The following is a 13660-nucleotide window of genomic DNA, read 5'->3' as shown; positions in this document are numbered from 1 at the left end:
TTATGTTTTTGATTTCTTTCTATTTGGGGCTTAAAGTTTTAGCTGCTTTTTTTTGGCTTTTTATTTTTTTTAATTGTTGATTTCTTCCTAATTTGGGCGTTATCTTCTACTCAATTGTGTAATATTGATTTCTAATCTTGATATTTTCAAATATATCTTCCTTATGAATGTTTCTCTTTGTTTTCTTTTTTCCTAAAAAAAGTTATAAAGTATTTTTTTTGCCGTATTTTTTTGCCGTCCCGTGTATCGCACGGGTCTGCAACTAGTCTATATATAGAAGGGAATGTTACACACCATGGTGCTGCCATGTGGCACCCTTCTATACCCATATCCTGCTATATTATAATAGATTATGGTCTATTCGTAACTATTTCCATTTATTTCAATAATAATTACTCAACAATCTCTACATACCGTTATAGTTTAAGACGTGGAGAAAAATAGGAAAATGAAACGCCTTCTCACACTTATTCCTCTATCACACGAAACCTTAATAAAGTAACGTTTTACTAATTCTTTTCTAAATCCTTTAGTTTTCCAAGATTTTAGGCTATTGCCTTTCCAAACGCATACTACACCTATTCAATTTAGCAATAAACCTTACTAATTTCTTTAATGGATAAGCCGATTTGTCTTCCATTATTGCATTAAATATATTAAACATATATGTTTCATATCTTTAGCATATCCATTTTCTAATTAAATCACGAACAAACCTCTAATTCGTTTCATATTCCGTGCACCGTTTACCGTTATTTGGATGATTCATTTCCTTCCCAATCACAAATCAATGTTTGGCCTATAGATTTGCTCCAATAATGCTATCGCATAGCCATGTTCTTGGAAAAATTAATCCGATAGAAACCCTGTTTTTTGACGGGGTCGAGGCGGAAGGCTTGAAGGGTTGCCGTAATAGGACTGGGGTGGATGGGACAGAGTAAGGGAAAATTGGGAGGAAGAGAAAGCTCTCATCTTTCTTCTCTTTTTTTGTGATTTGGGGAGAGAAAGGGTTTTCTGTGGCAAGAAGAGTGGGAGGTTAAGGGTTGGTGTCTGTCCTAATCTTCAAGATAGAATGAAAATGAAAAGGCTGGTATGGTGTGGAATAAAGAAAAAGCTACTCTGGTGACGCTCTTTCCTTTGATCTAACACTTTTTCCTTATTTTCAGATTTATATTCCGTTTTTACTTCTCTTTTCCAATAGAAGGTTATAAGATGCTCTCTCTCTCTCTCTCTCTCTCTCTCTGTGCCAATGGTAACGGCTGATTAAAACTAATGGGCATATATACAGATTTTTGAAGCATAAACAGCCTAGGTGTAACAGGGATGCTGGTCCCAAGTCATTTTTTCATTAACTATGTCTTCAAAATCATGGTTTCTGATATGGGGTGATGTTTCGCTGATGCCAAAATCCTGGCTGTCCATGCAATAGGAAAGGTAACTATGTTCTAACTTTCTGTTCACTCTAATCTTTTTGTTCATTCTCATCATGGCAAGCTCTTGGTTACACATAATATTCTGCAAACATGTTTCCTGGCTATAAGAAAAGATTTTATTGGAGAGTAACATGGTGTTTTTCGGTCATGTTTAGTATTGCTTTGGATGGGTACCATCCAAAAAAAAATTATTGCTTTGGATGGGTGTTATTTTGAAATCTTTTTTCGTAGGCTTGGATGATAATTTCTTTTTGGAAACCTGTTTGGTGTTTGCCTTAATTGGTGGCAGGTTCTTCCCATGATTTTGAACCTATCTGTTCATCCAAATGTCTTCAACATAAAAACAGGTAAGAAATAATAATGTTTTTTGTTTTGATTGTCATAAAATTATTATTCAAAGCTTTTTATTTTTTTTAGCATTTCATAGATTCTTCTTTATTGTTCTTTAGATTTTTTCTATAACACCTGCTATTTTGTTCACTACTTTTCTAAGCCGACCAGTGATAAGAATCTTCATTAATTTGTCATTTGCTTCATTTGATTCTTTGTTTTTTGATTGTTTTTCATCCCGTACAACGCACGGGTCTGCAACTAGTTATTATAATTATTTGATGGGCAAGCTGAGTTTAGCCGAACCCACCATAATTCGTTTTTGTGAGGAAAAATGAACCAAACAATGCATTTTATTTCTAAAATGACACTAGACTAGCGGATAGTTTAGAATTCAATTCAAAATTGTTCCATATGAGAAAAAAAGACGACGCAAAAGCCTTTCAAGTCGATTTTACCTCCCTTTTCCCTCATTTCTCACATTCTGGCTTTGGTTTTTTTGATAAGTAAGCTGGGATTAGGCAGATCTCGACCAGATATATTTTAAAAAGAGAGAGCGAGAGAGAGGAATTACAGCAAAGAAAAGGGGCTACAGAGGCCAGTGCAGGCTACAAAGGCCAAAAACGAGCAAAATATAACATAGAAGCACAAGAAAGAAACAAAAGGAAAAACATAAGAACAAAAACCAACTACTATGCTCTGTAGTAAATGTACCCCTGCCGGTCATGGGAAATCAGATCCAGAAGCAAAGGAGGAGTGATGCAACCCACATCCATGTGGCTGACAAATTTGAAACCCACATAAACCATCACAAGCAAGTGAGAAGATCATCCCGCATTCAATCCCATCACAAGGCCCAATCCCAACTTGAATCCACCAAGCATAAAGGCCAGCTCCAACCCAAGATCATGGACACGCCAATTCAGGCCTGGTCCAGTTGCATTCCCGTCATAATGATTATAGTCATTTTTAAAGTACGATTTTGGACCTTTCGATGAATGAATCATGGAAAATGATAAACTAAGAAGTTGTAGATCTTTGAATTCTGTTTCCAATAGATATTTATGGTCTTCATTTGTTCAATTGGTTAGAAAGTTATGATCATTTTTGTAGACTGTGTCTGTAGGACTTTGACTAGTCAATCGGTTTGAGTTCATAACTCATTTATGAGTTTTGTAAGTGTAGACACCCCATTTTGACAGAACCCCTTTACACCTTGTTTTGAATAAAACCTTTCAAATGAATGAACTAGAGTCCCAAACATCATCATAGGGTAGTTTAGGATTGCAGGTAGGTCCTTGTAAAATTTCATAACAATCCGTCGAGGTTTGCCTCATGAGACAGGTGTAGTTTGTAGCATAGTTTAGCATAGTGTCATAGAATGGGAGTGATCTATCCTGTTGAGGGGGCGGTTTAGTTAGTATATATTGTAGTAGGGGGTTGTACCTAGATAACTAAAAGGCTTAATTAATATTTTTAATTTTTCCTTAAAACTTTTACATTGGACCACCCTACTCATCAAAGACAAGTTATAATATACACATAAGGGGGGGTGTCTTGTAACATAATAGGGTCTAAAAATTAGTAAACACATCTATAAATAGAGACACAAGTCTCTCATTTTTCAAGGAATTTGGGTTTTCATTCGTCCATTTTAGAGAGAGAGACAGAGAGTGAGGAAAAAGAGAGGAGAGAGAAAGTGAATCTCATTTACAAACCCTATTCCCCCCCCCTTCTTCTCCCACTGAAACCCTAACCCTAGCTTGATCTACTTTTTTCCAACCAAATCCAGTCGGATTCCGGCAAATCTCCGGTGGCGTTCTGTGAATCTCGTTGATAAAACTTGTGTTGCTATTTCCTTGGTTTCCTTCAATCTTTGGAAGAGCTCTAGAACTGTTGTTGTGTCTTTTAAACCCTAAATATTCTTTTGAACCCTAGCTCAGAGCTTCATAAAACCTTAGATCTGTAAGTCTCAGTTTAAATTCGAAGTTTATCATTTAGATCTGTAGAAAAAGTAGTAGAAATTGAGAGGAATTTGAAGCGATTTGAGGAGCAGAAAAGGAAATTCGCAGAAAAAAGTAATCTGCTTAAATTTCATCAGCTATATGTTATATTCTCAAGCATTGTAAGCTTTCATCATATTTTACTCGACTGTGACCCATTTTCCAATAGGTAATCCTCTGCTTATAATCTAAAGTAAAACCTATGCAAGCGTTTTTTTTAGATTGCAATGATTTTCATGATAAATTTCTTTAAAAGGATGATAAGAGCTGGAGAAATAATAATCCTATTCCAGTTGGTGATAATTTCATGAGTTTACTTTGATTCAGATGATTAGTGTATGATTAGAGTTTGGATTTCATAGTTTTGACTTGATTACGTTAGTTTTATCAAAAATTCTTTTAAAAAAATAGCAATTCTTAGATGCTTGATTTTGTAACCTAGTTAGAATGACAATTTTGATAATTTTTGGTAATAAAAATTTGAGATATGAGAATCAAGTGTATGTGTGTTCTATGAAATTTGCAAATGCTCCATAGAATTGCTTTTCTTTGATACTTGTTTTGAATAGTTAAGAATTAATTTTTTTTTATGAGTAATAGTTAAGAATTAATGAACTCGTGTGTTTCTTCTATATGATGACAAATCATTTTAAATAGGATAAAGGTTTAATTTATCACTGATTTTACCTTTTATGTATGAGTTTAAGTTATATTGTTGTTTGAATTTTATTAATAGAGTATTAGTGATAGCAGGGCAGATGTTATTCCGTTAAGGACCTGTTTAATTTTAGTCACTTGATCATTTCTTGATATCTGAGTTTATGGTTCATGCCATTGGGGTTTTAATCTCATGATTAGTAATGACGCGTTTTAAAAAAAAATATATAAAATATATATTTGTGATGGTTTTAAATTCTTAGTATACATAGATTGCTCACACTCATAGTATACACTGATGGTTTCAGACTATTAGCATACACAGATTGTAATTATAGTCCAGTTGATTAGATGAGATGGGTCTATATGTATCATTGGAAAGTGAAATGAATGTCCCAGTATAGTTGCTCATGTTTTTTATATTTAGTCCAATGTATTTGCTAATTAAGATTTCGTGCAACAGTTTTGTTTTACATTAAGAATACACGACAGCTCATTTGTAAGTGGGATTTACAATTCCTGCTAATATTATTGTATTAAAATGTTCCTTGCTAAAATGCTGTGAATAGGTTGTTATGATCATAATTGTTTTTATAGGCTAAGAGTGTGACAAGATAAACATAGGTTTTAAGAGCAAAAGAGCATATACGAGCTCAACTGTTATTTTATCAACTTCGAGATTTGGAAAATGCAATTGCATTCACCTTGTTGACCATTTATATCAAAACTTGTGATGAAAATCTGCATGCTTAAAGGTCTTTTGATTGTTATCAAATAGTTACAGAGATGTACTACTTGAAGATGTTTTAGGATTTTTCTATTGATATGAGTAAGTGTCATTCCAACTCACTTAAAAATCTATTCGTATGCATCGTTTGTTTCAAATAGTTTTCTAGTTAACTCAGGGTAGTTGTATGTTACCTTGATCCTTTATTGATTTTTTTTAACTGGTCCGTATACTACTCAGTTTGTAGTGTAGTTTATTGATTTTCGAATGTGATTAGTGGGAGTTTCACATAATGCAATCTGACTTATTTGAGGAAAGGTTTTGCAGAAAACTTGGTGAATTGGTTATAAAACAAGGCAATAGTGACATCGTTTTGAAAATTGCTCTATTATATTTTGATGTATGTGTTTCTATATTTCTTTTCTTGATGGTAAAGGGTAAGGTATCTTAATGTAGTAAGCAAGACATAATAGTGATGTGTTCATTTTTTATTTTTTATTCAGTGAGACTATTTGTTTGAGATTTGGGTGTTGACCGGGGAAGAATTAACACAAACTTTTGAACATGATAGTATTAATACTATTTTTTAGCTGACTTAACCATGTTTTGGCAACCTCGAATTCTTTTATGTTCTGAACTGTTTTGGAGGAGACTTGTTTTACTAATTGTAGTGATATTTCCTACAAATTTCTGGAATGATTAAGTGTAATATATCGTGTAGAAACCGTTTTCTCTCTCTCTCTCTCTCTCTCTCTCTATATATATATATATATATATATATATGAGAAAAGAGAAGGTACTCGCTGGAGTAGATAACTCATCTACTCCCTACCTTAAAATAACAGTTGAGGCCACATTGTTTGGGTGATCCAAAGCATTCATTTGATGCGCCCTCACATAGATAGGGCGTGTCCAAAAAATCAGCTCGATAGGATCATCCTAACCCTATGAATTGTGGAGGCAAAAAATGGACAGATTTGTGCAAGCTTATACACGTCCATTTTTGCCTCCACAGTTCATAGGGTTAGGATGATCCTATCGAGCTGATTTTTTGGGCACACCCTATCTATGCGAGGGCCCATCAAATGAATGCTTTGGATCACCCAAACAATGTGGCCCCAACTGTTATTTTAAGGTAGGGAGTAGATAAGTTATCTACTCCAGGGAGTACCTTCTCTTTTGTCTCTCTCTCTCTCTCTATATATATATATATATATATATATGTTCTTATACTCTTCTTTGTGTGGGATGAGTGGCTTCAATTTTCAAGTATAAGTGAATTTCAAAAAGGTTTTTGATGATTTAGCTTAGTTCCTATTTAATTTTGTGTCTCTTCTAGTTTTCATAAATGAAGTTGCAAGAGGGTTTTGATGGTTTAGTTCTACTCTTGCTTGATTTTGATCCGCAATCACTTTGACATCACTTGTGTTGATATTTCCTATTCAGTTTTGGTGTTTTTCTTGGAGAAATGGTATTAGTTCAACTATGCCTTGGTTAGTGCAAAGCTTGTTTAGTTATTTATTTCATTTGTCTCATGAAGATTTTATGCAAGGTGATGGTATTATTATAGATTATGTTGGAGCTTGTCTGAATTTGTCACACTCTGTTTGATGGTCTACAAGGAAAAAGTAAAGGATTTCATCAATTCCTAAAATTTTGCTTTTATTTAGTTTAAATGTGCTTGGTTTTAAATGATGGTACAACTCACACTTGATTCCCATTATATACACAACCCGTGAGTGTCGCACGGAATTTATAAACTTTGTCTTGGTTTTGATCAGCTGTATGTGATTTGCATGAAAGCATTGGATGCATAGGTTGGTTTCGGAAGAGTCTACATTGTTTGGTTTTAATAGGGATAGTCTTTTGAATGATCAACTCAACATAGTTATGATCAAGACATTAAAATTTGCATGTTATGTTTTTCACAATAGTATGATGTTTGTTCATTTTAGTTCTGATCTCTTGTGTTATAGTTGATCTCAATACCATTAGATTTTGATAAGATAATACGTAATCTGCTTTGTTGAGGCCTGGTGAGTTATATGTAATACTTTGAATGGATTCAATAGTTTGTTTACTTTCTACCTTGTTGAGGTGTATGAGAGGATGTCTAGGTTGACTGAGCATTGATGGGTCTATTGCTGATTGGTTGAGAAATAGCATTAGTTCACTATTCTGTTCTCGAAAAAATCTTATATGTTCAAAGAAGAAACAATGCATTTGTATGAACAAAATGATTTCTTTCAAAAAAAAACAGTTGGACTAAAAAGTTGATATCTCTAATTGTTGCGCATCTGAATCATATCATCGTGACCTCTTTTATCTTTATGAATTCTCAGTTTGGTTTTAATGCTTTGTTAATCCCACATGTTGAATCATACGGGTATAGAACTTATTATTTTCATGTATTATCTGATTTTTCACCTAGACAGGGTTAGCCAAGTGACATAGAGTAGGAAGTTATTGATGTTATCATTACTTTAATAATAAAGTTTGGTTTGTAAGTGCCCAAAAGCCTCTTCTTATAGTGCATATTATATCAATTGAATTTCCTTTGAATCTTTGTTGAGAATGGCTATGACGACGACAGCTGGAGCCTCCCTTTTTAGGAGACAAATTTTGTCTCATTTAGAGAGTTTATCCTTAGAAGACTATCTCAAGTCTCATAAGTTGTACCCCTACTAGTTGAAGACCAACTTGGTCTATTAGTTGCCTTAACTTCTTTTTTTTATAGCTAGGGCTATGATGGCGCTAGCCAGAGCCTTCCCTTTTTGGAGACATGTTTTGTCTCGTAAGGTAGTTCTCCTTTGGAGACAGGCCTTGTCTTGTTAGTAAAGCGCCTTTAGGAGACCATTTTGGTCTCATTTGAGAGTCATCTAGCTTTATTTATAGGACAACGCCTAAGTTAGGAGACCAACTTGGTCTGTTAGTTGCATATATCCCTTATTTATCATTGCAAGGGCAATGATAGGAATACTTGTAGCACACCTCTATGTTTAGGAGACTTGCCTAGTCTCGCTAGCACCCTTGTTTATTGTTATTTTCATTTAGGAGTCATGCTTTGACTTATTTGCACCCCCTCATAGAGTGTTAGTCATACTTTGACTTATTTGCACCTCTTTTAGTATTGATTGTTTAGGAGTCTATCTCATAGACTAGTAGTCTATCCTCTAGTTAGAATTTTATCTTTTAGACATTGTTCTTCATCTTTTAAAGACTATATTAGTCTTATTAGAGTTCACCTGCTTGGGATCTTATCATTTCATTTTATTGGAACACTAGTTTACATGTTTAGGGATCATTTCACTAGTTTACTTGTTTTAGGGTTTCCCCTCTAGCCTTAGGGTTTTGCCCCAAGGTGTTGGTTGTGTGTTCCCTTTGGCCTATGACCAAAAGGGTGAAAATATTTTAAAAATCTAATAACACTTGAACATTTTAAAACATCAAAACATTTGAAAAGTTAAAAGATTTTAAGAGCGTATTAGGAAAGTTTGTTTCTGAACTACGTTGGCTTGATCCTCTTCCACGAGGTACATAGGCAACTTGGGATCTTTATCCCAAGTCCAGTCAAACTTTAAAAAAGAAATCATTTAAACATTTCAAAAATATAAAAATCTTTCCAATAAAACTTTTCAAAACTTATTTTTGAAAAGATCTTCCTCTAGAGTTAGGATTTTGTCCTAGAAGTAGAGAGTTTTAGAGTTTAGGACTTTGTGCTAGAGTTAGGAGAGTCCTAGAGTGAGGAGCCCCTGTGCGGTCAGTTTGACTGTATAGCTTAGCACATAGTCGGCTGATGGCTAGATTTAGGATTCACTTAGTGAGCCTACTTGTTTTCCTAGTATACAACCTAGTCGCACATAGGATGTAGGAACCACCTGCATTAGTTTCGGACTAAACTTACATTTAGTTAAGGCATATAGGGTGTCCTAAAATACACAATCAACTTCAATCTAAATAATCGCATTCAAAAAGTTTTAAAAACCAGTCCAGTCTTGTAGGTCGAGTCTAGTTAAGTGGTTTCGGCACAATAGGCATTGTAGCTTAGAATAGGCCACAGAACTAGGAAAACCTTGATTCCAAAAAGGAGCTTGGATACATTGGCAGCTTGGATGGCTGGTCATCCAAGTTCAAGGGGTACTGTTGCACGTTTTTTTATTTTTAGAGTTTTAGGAGTCTGTGGTCTTGGTTCTATTCATTGCATAGGTACATGTTAGTGTGATTTCTTCCTTTATCTTGAGTACTTATTCTCTTTGGATATATCCCTGGTGTGTTCTTACTTGCTTATTCACATGCTTAGTTATAATATACTTATTCTTTTACTGCCTTACTCGTTTATTCACATGCTTAACTGCAGTATTTTCATTTATTTATTACCTTACTTGCTCACTCACATGCTTATCTATGGCGTTCATTCACTTGCTTATCTCATTTATCTGTTTAGCTGTAGCTCTTTTACTGCTTTCCTGCTTATTCTAGCTTATCATATCTGCTCATTATCTGCTCAGTTGTAGATGTGCATGTGTTTGTTTACTGCTTTCTTAGATATGATGAGTTAGGAATAGATGGATATATGGAGTCTGGTAGCAGGGTTATCTGTTATCGGATCGACACTAGTCGCTTCCGCCTCTTCTTTATATCGATGTACTTGTTTCAGCATTGTATATGTATTTTCATTTTATGAGGAGATGGTGGATTCTAGTATTCATTCTAATGACAGATGATACTGTTTCCAACTCTCTTTAGGAATGGATGTTAGATGTGATGGGTGGAGATAGGTAGAAGAATTGTCCGATATTGGATTAGCTCTAGTCTTCTCTGCCTCTTTTAGAGACGGCAGATTCTAATGTTCTTTCCAATGTCAGAGGACGCTGATATCAATTCTCTTTAGGACTTGTTTGTTTTCTTTGCCCATCCCTGGGTCATGCATGTTTAGGTAGATATTTTCTCGAGGATGCCCGTTCCCATTTCACATGATTTCGCCAAAAATTCTTTGAAAATAATAAATAAATGGCATAAGAGACCGAGTGCGCTCGGGCGAGTAGGGTGCCTAATACCTTCCAAACTCGTAATCAGGCACAGACTCTTTCTTCTCTGGTTATCCGTTGCAAATAGAGCATTTGTTTTTTGTTCCATGGCCTATCAATGGATGACGAACCTTTGTCAATTTAGGTACGTTTTGGTTCCAGACTTTGGGTCTGAATTAAGAGGTATCTCATTTATCGCCATATGGCGCTTGAAATCCAAGTAGTGACTTGGTTTGGCAACCTAGAGGGGGGGTGAATAGGATGTTTATAAAAACTTTACCTTTTAAAAACTTTTCCTAAGATTCCACCCAAGACTTATCCCTTGTTTAATTAAGTTTGAAATAGTTGAAGTTAAACAATATTACAAATTCATAGTTCAAAACCCTTGTTGATTAGCAAACTTAATTAGGTAATTTTAATAGCCTAGTTAGCAAGGTTAAGATATTTATGTTGATTATCAATGCTAACTACTCACTCAATTCTAAGCACAACTAATCAAATAAGAGAGTGAGGGGAGTGAGAGAAATACCAATCACACAAGTGACACAAAGATTTATAGTGGTTCGGCAAACGGCCTACTCCACTCTTCTCAAGGTCATACTTGAGGATTTCCACTATTGAGACCTCCATGACGCCCGGCTCCAAGGCTTTTACAATCCAAGGGAATTAAATAAGGACGCCCTTCCACCTTTACAATGACTCTCCTTCTCCGCCGAGTTCTAAGCGCTTCACCCAAGGGAATTAAAAACAACGGATGCCCTTGCCACCGATCGAATAAAGAAGAAGATAAAGCTTTGCCTCTATGTAGGCTACAATGCAAGTTGAAGCTCCAAGGATGCTCTCAAGAATAAACAAGTTTAAGCCTAAACCAATCTCAAATGATTTTCTCAAATCAAGGCACAACAGGTTGGTGAAAGAAATTACCCAAAAATAGTTCACAAATGATTTTCTAGGGTTTTTTGAAGTTGGACAATGTTCATCTTGTGTTTTAGACCCTTGGAATGGGTATATATGAAGTCCCAACTTCATGTGACCGTTTGGGGGGTAAAACAGTCAAAACTGGGTCAAATATTCAACTAGCCGTTGCACCACAACAGCTACATTTTTTTGAACAAAAACACTTCTCGGAGTTCCGAGCAGAATTCTCGGAGTTCCGAGCAAATTCTCGGAGTTCCGAGAATTTAAACAGAGTATGGGATTTTATTCCCTGGACCATTTCTCGGAGCTCCGAGAAAATTCTCAGAATTCCGAGACTGGTTTTCCAGCATTTAGTGTCTAACTTGTACAATTCATATCTCCCTCATTTCTCGTCGGATTTTGACGTTCCTGTACTCTACGGATATGAGTAAAATGAGAGCTATCTGTTAAAAATAGTTTCAAAAATATTTGAAAATTTTTTAAACAAGTTTTGATAGTATTTAGTTGCTGGTCCAGGTTGTTGCTTCGGAACTCTGTTTTGTTCATTCTTGTGCTGAATGTCATATGGGTCCCAACATGTTGGTGCACCACCATGGCCATTCACTTATCCATTTAATTCCTTAAAGGGTGTGTTAGTCTCTTTGAAAAACATATTTTTAGGGGTTTTAAGATGTGCCTTGATAAGAGAAAAACACAAGAGAGAAAGGTGATACATACTGTCATTCTAAGTACTCTCTTGTTCTCTTGAGCCAATCTTCATTTGATCTTCAATGGTGTGCTTGGCTTGCTTTGGGATCTTCAAGGTTTAGCGTTTTTGCTTGACACATTCCAAGGATGATGCCACAATTTGGTTCAAGCTCTTTTGAAAGTTGTTGATCCACAAGCTTTGGCCTTCATTGATCTTCCTTTGTTTGTTCAATGCTTTGAGATGGTTGTGTGGAACTTCTCATTGGTTGATCCTCCAAGGTAAGGTTTGTCCAAATATGCTCTAGCTCCTTTGTCCTTTGTTTGGTTCATCTTCAAGCATAAGCCATCAATGGTGTGTGCTAGCATGGATTGACATGTGAATTCCCTGTGTATAGCACAACACTCAAGGCAAACAATTAGTCCATAAATGACTAATCAATTTGTGTTTGTTAATCATCAAAACAAGATGATTGAATTAACCCATGGGAAACCCTTGGGCTTACAATCTCCCCCCTTTTGATGATGGCAAACCAAATTGATTAGATAGGTGGGAGGAACCTCTTATGAGGATTAGATAGACAATTTAATCATTACTACTCCCCCTCAACATATGCATGAGTTATATTTAACAAGTTATAATACAAGAATGCATATGATAATTGATCTAATCAATTATACAAATTCTCCCCCTTTTGGCATTAGCAAAAATAAAGGATTAAGCATTTAAGCACAATTACATAAAGCATAAAGATGAGAGAATATGATGCTCCCCCAAACTACTTATCATGAGTTACCAATTAAAATTAAAGTATAATCCAAAGTATAGTTGCATGATAAGAGCATATCATCATAAGAAATGAATAAACTAATATAAATCAAGCTTATGTTAGAGAAACAAAGAGACATTCCAATTTTAGCACAAATTCTTAGGCTATATCTTAGTATATATATTAATCCAATATAATTCTACGCTATGACTCGTAATATAATAATAGATTAGCAAGTTAAAGCTTATATTTTACTTATCATGAAAGAAAACAAGCAAGTTTAAAGTTTAGCATGATAAGCCCCCCCTTTTTAAAAATCTAATGATATGCAATTTTTAGCATAATTAGTGAGGAAATGTTTGAATGGATAGTATTAGCATCTTACAATGATCCATATAAACATAAAGATAGCAACAATTAGCTCTCCCCCTTAGTATTTGTCAATGGCCTTAGATAAACCTAAGATTTAAGGCATGACATGACATAATAGGTCAAAGATATGACAATGGAATACTTGGCCACCAAAACTTATTCTTGGAATAGATGATATCATATTTGATCATCCAAGATAAGTCACAAGCCTAGAAGGATATGATTCTAAGACCTAGGCTATGGGCTTTTTGTCTATACAAAAAGGAAATGATACCAAAATAAGAACACAAGACAAGCCTAAAACAACACACATGGAGCAATCATGCTCCAAATGAGTGTACTTATCATATGAGGAATGATATACACATTTCGAATCATATGATAAGAAATAAAGGACAAGATTTGCCTTTAAGGCTCCCCCTTTGAAAATGAATCATGCAATGCATAAATCCAAAGGGATGTCCTTGCATAGACTCCAAAGGTTTTTGGATATATTTTTCAAAAGATGCCAAGTTAAACTCAACCTTTGGGCTACAATGACACTTATTCTCCAAGTGTCGGGTTATCATGATAAAGTGATAGCCATAGTCTAGCTCATCATTGTAAAAAAGCATAGCACAAAATATTTTCAATCTTTGGCTCATGCTCCCCCTAAATGTGATATAATATTTTTTAAATTCAAGCTTTACTTCCCTAAGTATGTAACATACATAACTAGCTAGGGAGATCACATATAAAT

This window comes from Tasmannia lanceolata, unplaced genomic scaffold (genome assembly GCF_043159265.1).
Source record: "Tasmannia lanceolata isolate RefF3 unplaced genomic scaffold, GAP_Taslan_0.1 ptg000008l, whole genome shotgun sequence".
NCBI lineage: Eukaryota > Viridiplantae > Streptophyta > Magnoliopsida > Canellales > Winteraceae > Tasmannia > Tasmannia lanceolata.
This window is presented reverse-complemented; position numbering follows the sequence as displayed.